The sequence below is a fragment of the Oxyura jamaicensis genome, chromosome 10 (assembly GCF_011077185.1).
Source record: "Oxyura jamaicensis isolate SHBP4307 breed ruddy duck chromosome 10, BPBGC_Ojam_1.0, whole genome shotgun sequence".
NCBI lineage: Eukaryota > Metazoa > Chordata > Aves > Anseriformes > Anatidae > Oxyura > Oxyura jamaicensis.
The window spans coordinates 772715-785133 of NC_048902.1; the positions used below are offsets into that span (position 1 = coordinate 772715).

General features: G+C 38.5%; 1 long non-coding RNA gene across 10 annotated transcripts in view; it reads left to right on the forward strand.

Moving 5' to 3' along the window:
• LOC118172254 overlaps positions 1-12419 on the forward strand; it is a 163361-nt gene that overhangs the window by 41693 nt on the left and 109249 nt on the right. For all 10 annotated transcript variants that reach the window (XR_004753616.1, XR_004753614.1, XR_004753613.1 and 7 more), the window contains one exon: positions 975-1111. This is a non-coding gene — a long non-coding RNA (uncharacterized LOC118172254). The remainder of the gene's footprint in view (positions 1-974; positions 1112-12419) is intronic.

Genomic DNA, 12419 nt, shown 5'->3' on the forward strand with positions numbered 1-12419 from the left:
GTTTTAAGCATGTTTTAATCCCTTGCACTTCAGAAGATGCCAAACAGTAAAGGGGAAATGGAATCTTTGCCAGTCATTGTCAAGCATCCAGCTTGGTACTCAGCTGGATATGAATATTGAGCTTATAGTGATGGGACATCACTGCATGGAAAAATGCCAAAGCCATCTTTCAGTGTAAGAATAATACTTAGACGGTCCCATAGTATTAAATGGTACTAAATAATAGACAGAATAAAGAAGTCTTGATATTTTAGTGTCTCTTACTGAACTTATGAAGGAAGAATGGTTAAGTACTTCAGAGCTTTATATCACATGCTGACTGGCTGCTGGGATCAAGAGGAATTGATTTTTGGCTACAGTAGGTGTCATAAGAAGCACACAAGTATGCTTTCTTTCTGCAATTGGATATAAATGATGAAAGCACCCAGTGATGTACAGCAATGAATCGGGTCAGCGATGAATTCTTATGTCTATCAGAACATTTGGTGTGTGGAGAAATGGAAGCAAGACAAAACCTCTTTCTCTGGGGGAGTGGGGAGGAGCTTTTTTTTTAATTATTATTTTTCTTTTGCAAGGGGGTGCTGGGGGCGGTGGGGTATTTTTTTGCTGCAGGTCTAAACCTAGGTGAATTTACAGGGATGTCTTTGGAGATGGTCTTCTTTCAGGAATCCCAACTCAGACTGAGAACAAAATGAGGCAGTTTTTATTATTTTTCTTAGATTTTTGTCCATGATTCTGCCAGGAGACTCATACAGACACAGTAGTCTGTCTGCATAAAGCTGCTTGCAATATGGGGAACTGTATGTTTTCATTTTGTCTTCAATAATCAGAAATAAATAATCTAGATTGAAAATAGAATGTATTACTTGTTGCATTTGGGGGGGGGGGGGGGAATGTGACCAATGTAAGTAATAGTGTTGTATTTTTACCTTCTCAGAGATGAATTGATTCTCTTTCTTGCATTTCATTTGCAGAAATGCTTTCCAGCTCTGCTCAGCTAGACATATGAGGAGAATGGGAACCAAGTAGGAATTTTCTCACCCACTTCTGCAAGTTGTTTTCAGCATTGCTGATGTGCAAGCTGCTTTAGTTTTGTTCCAACACAGTATAGGTGAGTTTAAATTAAGAAACTTATAATTGAATTTTTAAAGGTAGAATTTAATATGATGAAGTTTAGAATAACAATTTCTATTCATAAAGCCTGATTCTTCTTTGACTTTGTGCCAGCATAACTGACAGGCTCACTCAGTCTAGGGTTCATCCTTCAGTAATAAGTGTGAAGAGAACCAACAAAGCCTCTGTTTTTTTCCTACTACAATGCATGTATTCAGTTTGCTATTGTATTGATAGCACTGATTAATTTGTCTGGATCTTGATTAATGCAGTGAGATACGGAATATGTATAAGTTCTTAAAACAACAACAAAAACACAAGCAAACAAGAAGACCCAAAACTGCTATATATCTCATGCCTTTGCCCAGCAAGGTGTAATTTTCATGAGTAGCCCCCTGGCCTGAGTGAATCTTAGGTAGTCTTCTGTGTCTGATACAGATAGTGTGAATTACTATAGCCACTAGAAACAAGTCTTAGTGCTTTATTCAAGTTGATGCATGACATGATTTTAGTGATGGCATCCCTAGTGTGTCGCATGTGGGTGGCAGTTTTCTCTTGGTGTCAGATATTTTTTACAAGCTTTGAAAAGGCTGACATGTAACAGAGGAGTAGAATGAAGTGTGGGACAAGAAATGTATTTTATTCAATGTTACTTCAACTTTTGCAGTACTGAACTGAAACAGGGTGAGTATATTGAAAACTGTTGCCCAACTGGCATTTGTGTAGGCCGTTCCAGGAATGCACTCATGGGGAGCATCTACAGGATGCTCTAAGCATTTGCAGGATTCAGAATAGAGCTGGCTGCTGCATGCCCTGCTCAGCATGCAGGCAGACAAGCTGTTCCATGTGTCCATCTACCTGGAGGAGTGCTGTTAGTGCTGTTGGTCTCTGGAGTGCTGGTGAATTTCAGGTAGATGTCATTCTATGTTAGTAGCCTCTTTGCCCCCATAAGATTTAGGGCTAGGGCCATGTTTGTTTACTTAGAAGGGGATCTTGGAACATTAGCTGTGGATGTTGTAGCAGGCCAAGATCCAGTGGCTGTTCTAGCTCAATCGCAATTTACACAGATGGAGTTACTAGGCTGCATTAGTTTGAAATGGGCAATGTGGGAAGGAGGTGCCCTCTGCATTTGTAGATTTCTTGTTTTATTTTCTTCCACTGTGATGGTGGTCGCTAGAGCTATGTAAAATACCAATTAACCAAATGGGAACCCACAGGAGTCAGGAAGTTCAAAGCACAGCTACTTTCAAGAGACCTCCCAGTGCCTTAAGGGAGTAAAGTTTGGCAGTCGTTCAGAAAGTGTAGGTTTGCTGTGTCCCCAGTCAGAAGTTGTGCTGGTTGGCATGCTGATGGAAATACTGAAAAAAACATAATGCGGTATTTGCTTAAGGAAAAAATAATAATAATTTTAAAAAATCAGAGTGCAATCAAACAGTGCTCAGGAGAAAAGCTTCTAATAATGAGCTGTTTTTTTTCCCTAAATCTTTCTTTAAAAAATATTCTTATTTTTATTTTCTGCTAGTATTGCTGGCCATAGGAATGTAAACTTATGAACTATCTGGATGCAAGAGGTGAGACTTTCCCTTTTCATTGATAGCTCTGTCAAAAGAGTCCTTCCAAATGTGTTCCCTGAGTACTGCGTGCCAAACCCCTGATGTAATGTGAACAGTAATGGACTACTTTTCTCCTCCACTGTGCCAAGCTTATTTGTACCATTTCAAGCCTCTTCTAAAATCTTCTCTCATCTTTGCCTTTCTTGAGCTCTTGTTGCAAAAACTATACTTATAAACCTGTCATGGAAATATGAATAAGCATTGTAAAGATAAAAATTCAGACTTCCACAAATTGCAAGCCAAAATTTTTTTGAATTCTCTGGATGTTGACCTGACGGTCTTGGATCGGGCTCATGGATTTATTTGCAAGGATAACTTCTGCTCCCATAATACAAAGATTAAATGTCATGTTGTGAGGAGTGAAAGAGGTCTTGTATTTCTTGGAGTGGATCCTTGGACCAAAAACTAAAAAAGCAAGCTTTTTTTTTTTTTTTTTTTTTTTTTTTTTTTACCTGTCCAGAAGGTGCTGGTTTTTGTGTGTGTATTACTCTCTGAAAAACAGGAATAATGAAAGAGCGTTAATAAATAGGATGAAATTTCACTGTCACAAATGGCATGTAACTGGGTTTCTGGCTTCTCTTACTGTGTTACTTTTCACATCCAGTGGGGACCAGCAGCTGTGATTTAGTGCCTTCCTGGCATTCACACCTGTAGGTGGCAGCATCTTCCTGTTCTATGGGCAATGGGGGCTGGTTCCCGGGTTTCCAGTGTGATTAGGAAACTGAAAATTTGAAGCAAGACCTTCCCATCCCTTTTCTAAGGTTAACATTCTCCTTTGCTACGATGTAATAGGCGGCAGTGCTTGTTTGACATGTCTGTTGAACTAGCTTGCTCTTCCTCCATTTGCTTTAAACATGGCTTCTCCCTTTGGTTCTGGGTCTGTTTTTCTCCTATTTTAATTAGTTCCATTCTGTTTTCAGACTTCCGAGGTCTAAAATCTGCTTGAAGGTAGAATCAGGGATTTGGAGAAGTGCTTTGCAATGCTGTACCGGCAACGTTGTAAAAAAAGAGCAGTCAATGGGAACTGGGAAACTATTCATCTTTTCTACTTCTGTTGAAATACGTGTATCGTTGTTGAACCCTGAAAAGGTCCAAAGTAGCTGTAAACAAATCAAGTAATGTTTTGACTTAATGTCGTTTTGATTTCTTTGGGTTCTTCATTCTCTGAATTAAGGCTGTCAGAAAAAGAGACATTGTTATCAGCTTGAAATATAAATTTGTGTTGCAGTAACATATGAATATTAATAAGAGAAATTAAATAAAGTCTTAAATTTATTCTAGCAAGATAAGCCAACAGAGCAATAGCAAAACAGTGGGAGAAGTCAGAATAATAAGAGGAATGATTCTAGAAAATACTGAGAGAAGGGTACTTTTTAAAAAAACTATATTAGCTGCTATTAAACTTTTTTTTTTCCATTATAATATTGAATTGGATCTCTAGTTTGTGTTGAGAGAGTCCATAGAACTTGTACCATTTGAATATTCTCTTAGAAGGATTCTCTTCCAACAGAGACACAGGGCAACAGCTGCTGTGCCTCCTTGCTGGGTGTTCAAACTGGAGTCTGAAAGAGGACGAAGTGTAGGCAGTGGCCAGAGGCAGAAGGGGTGGAGGGAAGCTCACATGACTGCTCACAATAAGCCCAATCCGTTGAGAAAGAGATGGAAGCAGGTGCCCAGTGTGTCTCGTATTGGTTTTCTCTACCTAGGGATTCCCTTTTCATGGAGGGTTCACAGCTACACAATTAGAGCAGCTTTCCAGCACATGAAGCAGCTAGAGAGGTATTCAATCCACTGTGTTTCTCTACTGGTGGTATTAAAGTCAGTGTTCCAGAAGGACACTACCAATATTGCTTTGGATAATACTCTAGCTTTATCTGCCTGGCTGCTGTCCAGTAACCGCTGCTTATCTCAGCAATGATACCAGGCCGTGTCTTTAGATTTGCCCTTTGCATTGGAAAATGAGGCTCCTGTGTGTTTCCTATACCTGTATCAGGGATTGTATCATACGTACTAAATCTTTTCTCAAAAGGAATATGAACAGTACCTTTTTCTTGTGCAAAGCACCCATAATGCTACTCTATAGTTTATAATCAGTTAGATGAAACTGAGAAATGCCTCAGTTTTGGGTGTCTAACTCATCTTCCTTCATAATGTTGTAGAAGATCAAAATTCAAAATACATTGTTTATGCTATCAGGAAAAAGCACTATGTTGATGACAGTGACATAGGTTCAGCCTGAACAATTCAAATACTATACTTTCCTAAGATAGAAGTATTCCAAACACAGGCTTCTTAGTGCTAGTTTAGAATTACATTTGCTTTATGAAGCTCATAGTCATTTTCTGTCTCCAAGGAGCAGAAACTGGATGTGGTGAAGGCACAGACAATTACTGTTGCTCACCAGTCATCACTTTCTAACTGCTGGCTGGCTAGTCAAATATCAATTTAGGACATATCTATTACTTTCCTCTGGGTGTTGGGTTTTCGGTATCTTTAATATTTTAGAGCAGCTTTACTTCCCTTCAACACTGTGGACAGTCATTACAGTGGTGCTTAAGAATCAGCTCTCGGGATGCATTGTTTTGCTGCTATGGTATGAGCATTTGGGAATTTTCAGTGTTGTGTGTTCTGGGAGTCCTTTGGGTTTCAGTGGGATTTTGGGGTTAGGCCTACTGGAACCTAACTTCGGGGTTTTGGCTGCCAGTCTTCTCTTTATCTGAACACCAGAATATTTCCCATAGAGCCATCAGGATACATGATAGAAAAATTTGTATGGTGGATTTTACACTGTACAAGTTGTCTGCAGATATAATGCTTAAAAATCTGTATTAGCTCTGGGATCATGGAAATGAGGAAGGTGCAGAGGTGGTACGTGCTTTGATACGTGTGCGTGCGTGCACATACCTGATTCATTTGATGGATACTGCTTCTAGGCTGCTTGATAGTAATGAGAGGATCATGCTTGAGAACTGGTGTGGCCAGAATTGGCTGTAGGATTTCAGGATACCTAAAGCTGCTTACAGTTCTGTGCAAACCTTCATAAAGTGCTGAGCTGCTTCCTTACAAAAGAAGCCTTGGCTGTTACTGTTTGGAGGAATTTGCTCTTGTCAGTTACTAACCCCCCCCCCCCTTTTTTTTTTTTGTTCTTTCTGGTACATAGATTGATTGTTGGTATCCTTTCCAGAAGAGGAAAGAAACTGAGAGTCGCTCACTGTTTGGTGGTGAGGAGAGCGTAAAGGAGGTGCCTGTCGAGATGAGACTTGTTCATGTTAGTACACTTGTCAAAAGCTAATCTCTTCAGGCACCTTAATGACTCCCTAACAAAAATGGAGCTGGAGAGCCTTTTCTCCACCTTGGTCTTACAGTAATATTGCAATGATGCATCTGTTTATTGTGTATGTAAATGATGGCCTGATTCAGGCAGGATCAATCAAAGCTATGGATTAATTCTTAGTTTATCTTCAACAGAGAAAATCCTTCATTATTTTTCTGCTAGAACTTAAGAATCTGCAAGGCTTATCTTTACTGTCACTATCTTGATTATTCAGAGCTCCCAGCACCCTCCTGGAACAGCAGTCTGTGTGCATGCAGATGATAAGTCTTGAAGAATGAATATAGTTATTAGCTGTGGTTATTTGAACATCACAGTTCATGTCTAGTTCCTTTGTGTCATGCATGCTGAGTACAGAGCAGAAGATGCAACTGTTTGGTGATGAAAAGGATAAAGGTTTGGGGACAAGAATACTGAAAAGTTTCATGTACTCCTCCCCTTCCTGCCCTTTTCAGTCCCCTTCTGTAGCTTGTTCTAGCAGCAGTACTATCAGCATCAGTGCTTTGTTGCAGGGATGAGAAGTAGGAACGACTAGACCAGGCTACTTGATGGAATCAGTCCTTTGCTGCTCTAAGGTACTGTATTGTGGAATTCTGTCAGTGAAGTCAGCAAGTGACCCATCTTGTCACCTTTGACTTTTCTGCTTCTTGTTTGACACCTAGAATTCACCTAGGCTTCCTCTGATAATTAGGTGTAGCAAAATTTGCGTGCACACAAACAGAAGACACAGTTGTGTTTTCCACAGGTTTTGTGTGGGAATGTCTAATTTTTGTAAGGCCTGTCATCCACAAACTCAACTTAAAGGGGGAAAAAAGTGGCTCTTGCTGTGATTACAGAGATGTGAGGGTGTACCAGGCCCTCTGATGAAGCTGAGGCTACCCTTTTTTTGCTGTGCTTTGGTCTTGAAGTTCATACTACAAAAGTGGTGAAAATATTTGGAATAGAGGCATCTCGTGGAAAATCTCATATTACTTGCTTCCTTCCTAATTATGCTTAATTTCTTTGAATGTGGTGTGATGCAATACTTTATTCAGTGATTTATTTATTGATCAGTTGTCATGAGAATTAATTCTGGATTATGATTTCTTGTTAAAATCCATATGAACATGCAGTTCCTTTTGACTGACATACAGCATGTGACACTATTTTCTCTGTCCAGCTACAGAGCAAGTGAAAGTCCCTTTTGGTGCCTCTCTGCTTTGCTGCAGAGGACAGAATTGTGATGTCAAGGCCTGTTCCTTGTAAGCCGGTTTCTTCCAGAAGATAAAATCTCAAAATGGTCTTGACTGAAGAGTTTTTCACCAGAAAATCCCAAATCCTCAATGAAAATCATGGAATTGTGATGATTCCATCAGTATTTGACAGGAAATCATGCTTTTTCAATAGGGAGATGTTTGGAATCTTTCACAATGTAGAGTGTAATTAACATAAAACCAATGTTGACATAAGGAGATGGACTTGATGGTCCTTATGGGTCCCTTACAACTCGGGATATTCTATGATTCTATATTTTGGGATAACTCCCAGGTCGTGACTCTTAGGCACTAGAAGTAGAATTGTGATATGATTTTCTTAGGTGACTGCTGAATGTGAAGTAGGGCCAAGCATGCCCTTAATTAATTCTGAAGAGCCTGTTTTACTTTAGAAATGATTTTTTGGGTTGTATACAGTTAGGTTTAAACGACCCTATGTTCACTTGGAAGTGAGGTCAAATTGTATTGAACACTTGTTATTTCCTGGCTTCTAAAGTTAATGAAGTTACCACAGCATCTCTTGGATTTAGGTCTTTAAGATTTCTGATAAAGATACAAAAATATTTTTCATACAATGCTTTCCCCATGGTTCTTTGGCACCTATGGCGTTAGTCATGAAGGCTGGGATTTTTTCAGTGAACTCAAAAAGCTACAAAATAATCTGCCAAAATGGTGTGTGTGTGTGAGAGAGAGAAATCACAAAAACAAATGACACCAAAAACAAACAAACCCAAAAAACAAACAACCAAGCCCCCCAATTTTCCAACACCACTGAGCTTTCGCAGAGAGCAGAAACCAGAAAGTGTTTCCATAGCTTAAATAGGGGATTATATTACAGCCTGTGATACAGACACAATGAACATTGTTATTTTTCTTTAGGAAATTGTTTTGATTTCAAGGAGTTGATGCCCTATCAATGATAGGATCTCACATTCAAAGCCGCATGAGAAAATAGTGAACAATGATGTGTGTCTTTGTTTTTGCATTCAGCTGACTTTTCTCTTGTGATTGAAATTGCAATAAAGTGAAATATTGTTGCTAAATTTCAGCTCAAAACACTGTGTCACTTTGATTATTCAGTGGCCTGCTTTTTTAACAATGTGCTATGATGATAAAAGAATTTGTGGGTTGTAAATATTTAAACAGCATTTAGCCAAACAAAAGCTGGGAAAGTTACAGTAATAGTTTCTGCATCTTTTATTGCTATTCTTTTTGCATTGAAGGAACAGGTCACTTAATGGCATAACGCAGTATCAGACACCCTCTTTCCTCAGTAATAAAATGCGGATAATACTGCAAAAGACTGTGTTGTGGTGATTCATCTTTATAAAGTTCTACAGAAATGGTAGGTGTTATTAGCATCCCATGTGATTACAGTGACAGGATGATATGGTAGTTTGTCTGAATTGGTATTTATTAGTATTGAAAGTCTCTCAAAAAAACCTGTTCCTTCTGGATTTCCAGACACCAGAGATTTAGAACAGTTTGGATAAACATCTGGACTCAACTGAATTCTATTGCTTTTAAAGGTTACCTTAAAAGACAGATGAAGGAATCCTGTATTGTGATAACCTCCTATCTGAAGGATCTCAAAGTACTACAGGAATCAATATTCAAACTATATATAGATTACAGCAGCTCTGTCAAGTTACAGTACTGTTTGGCAGAATGCAGTGAAACAAAACAACGTGATAAAAATGAAAATGGAAAAGCACAATGCTAAAATACTGGGAGAATGTAGTGAGAAAAGATGTGATCCTTGTGAGCTGGCAGGGAAATGGGAGGTGTAGCTTCTTTTCCAACACAATGTACCATGTGAATTGGGGTCTGGACTTAAAGGTTCAGAAATGTCTTTGTGGCTTATGTGAAAAATTGCAACTCCCGGGACAAGCAATTTGCTGGGATGCAGGTTAAATAATGTTTTCTATAGAAGATTCACAACTGCCTGTTTGTCATCATAACATCACAAAACCTATGCATTTTAAACTGTTACATCATTGTCAGAGAGGTGCTGCTTACCATACTGTGCAGAGCACTTGCAGTTGCAGTGTCTTTGAAAGTTGTTCCCTTTTCTAGCCCTGCTCAGCTTGACTGAGTTGAGATTGCAGTATAAAGCTGATATCGCTTGCATTTAAAATGTAAAAATAGATGCATATATGTTTTACAACTATATTTCATCTTAAGAAAAAATAAAATCAGGCATGGAGAAATGTTGACAAGTTCTTCAGAAGTTGCCTCTTTTACTTTTGACCTTGTACAACTGCCTGGTTTTGAATCTTTCTGCTCTCTGTAACGGAATTGATGCGGCTGATTTGAACCAGCATAAGCTGCTTCTCATCCTGCATTGTTGCTTTGATAAAGACACTGGTAAGACCAGGCTACTGCTTTTAGTTTTCTCATCTTCCAGAAAAACAATGAATCTTGAGAAATTTTGCCTTCAGCTCTTTAACTACAGAAACCTATTAATGCTCAACAATAGGTCAGAGGATTTGCTGTGAATCTAAACTATCTAAAATAAATGTCCAGGCTTTAGCATTTTAGAAACAGTAAAACTGCTCATAGATATGGAAATGATAGTTCTGTGTTCGTTTGCATGATTTTTCTCTAATTATCATAGCCAGGCTGTCACCAGGCTGTTTGTATCTTAACCCTCTATCTGGTACACTAGGCACATGACTGACTAGTGATTTACACTGTGCCATGCTAAAATTCCTGCAAGTGACAAATTAGAAATTGCAATTTAGAAGCTGGTCAGTGAAAGCTGGTTGTGCTGAATCAGTCAAAATATTCCACTGGTTCCCATTAATGGATCTGCTGAAATTAATTATTTAAATATCCAATGATTCTCTTTCTGTCTTCGGAATGATCTGTTTTCAAGTGGTCCTAAATGAACATAAGCATGTTTTGCTCCCTCCCACTTTTAAATATTTCAACAAGTTTTCCTGTCACTATGATAATTAAAGAAATTGATAATATGTCTTTAGAGGAAGGGCATGCGCCCTTCAGGGCAGTATCTTTTTCTTTCAATCACTTCTCAGCATTTGCCAATAAATAAAGAAATGCATGTTGAAGTCAGAAAAAGGATTACTCTACAACTACTCATCACTGTGGGAATGCTTGTCATGTGGGAGTTTGGCCCTTCTTAAGGCCATGGCCTGCTTTCTAAAATTTGAAGTCCTGTGGATTTATCTGGAACTTGGTTCCTAAATGACTACATTGATTCAAGGGTTTGCTAGTGTGCTAGAAAGGTGTAATCACAGAAATGATTAATGAATTTGTGATTAAAGAATGCTCAGTATTCCAAGTATGGAAATGACAAGTGAATGCAAATGCAGAAAAGCCCACAGAACTATAAAGACAGCTCTTAAGTCCTGTAGTGCACAAGGAAGTAAACATGAGATGATATTCCTAGTGCTAATAACCCAAATCTGCATTTCTGACCCTCATTTTTATCTATGCCTCCTCCAGAGCAGAGGTAGGTGATGCTTTCTGATAGCATACAGCTCTGGTGAGACTGTGTGGGACTTGTCTGATGGCTTGAGAACAAACTTCAGGTATGAACTGAAGGGTTTCTTACTTCGTTGGTGTCGGGGTCAAGCATGAGCCTCAAAGTAGGCTGACGACTTTGCTTTTTCAGGCAATAAAAAGTAGAAATAGATAGATTTCATAAGACTTAATAAGTCTGCCAATGATATGGCTGCTTCTCCGAAAGTTTGAAGACCACTGGGAACCTTTGATATGAGAACCATAACTGGTTATGAATCATTTCACACTAGATAAACAAAAACAATTTGCAGACTCGCAAGTCAGTATGTCCTGTTGTTGCAACATAAACTCAAAACTCTGTTCTGTATGCCAATTTTTTTTTCTAGGGGTGCTATAAAAACAGCAAAGTTTAGAGAACAGTGACTGAAGGGTGCGACACTGAACTAAAGCACTTGTACTCAACCAATACAAAAAAGAGATGAGCATGGCCTCATAATCCTGTCTTCATAGTGGTAAAGCAGTAAATGCGCTCTTAAAAATATCCAACAATATGGAACATGTTTTGTAAAAACAAAAATACCCACTTATATTATTAATACAGGCTGTTGTGATTTATTTTTTTTACCCCATGTACTGCTTGAACTCAACATGTGTAATATTAATTTTTCTTTCAAAAAATCAGTGCTGTGAGGTGCTTTTTTTTTTTTTTCTCCATTCTTTACTTGCAGAAAATAAATTCTTTAAGATGTAGAGACTATCTGACAAATTTGTTGCACTTCTTTGAAAAGCATCAGTGGAGTTTTGAAATTTTGACTTTAAAAAATATGCTCAGTGTGTTTACTAGCTGGGATGTGCTACAGACTAGTCCTGCTCTGATCAGTTTTTGCATGAGTTACAATATTAATGGGTGTGCTGTTTTTTTTTTTTTTTTTTTTTTTTTTTTTTGGTTGGTTGGTTGGTTTTGGTACCCAGATAAAAGTTTGCTGCCCTGCTGTGTCCCTTCCTTGTTTGTTGTGTTTGGGTCTTCCCCATGTTCCTTGTCTAACTTCATTTAAATGTTCACAGGTCTCCTTCCAGATTCTGTTTGGATCAGGGTCCTATGGTGTATCATGTAATTTGGCCAAATGAAACCAGGACTCCTTAAATTTAGATGAGGGGAAGTGAATTTATTTGTAAGCCTATTCATACGAAAAATCCCAGTTGTTGGCCCATAGAAGTTTTAATTAATTAAATCAATTGAAACTGTCAGTATGTTTAGTTGATCTTTAGAATTACATACCAATGAGATTTTGAAGGAATACAGGCAATAAAATATATATATATTTTTGTGAATGCAAATATCTCTTTCAAGCAACCATGACTACCTCTCGCTATGACCATCTTTAACTGTAGATTTTCTTAAGAAGTAGAGGGCCATTACTGAACTGGAATGTGCCAGCCCATCACTTCAGTGTTTAGTTTGCAAGGTCCAGATGGTGGCAAGTTGCAAATGGATATTTCTCCAGCTGAAATATCTGTCCCCTTGGCAGACTCGAGAGACATTGGTTCTGGCAGATTTAGAGTTGTCTCTGGCTATTTAGCACAGTTGTACAGCTAATGGGCTGTTGGACAATTTTGTTGAAC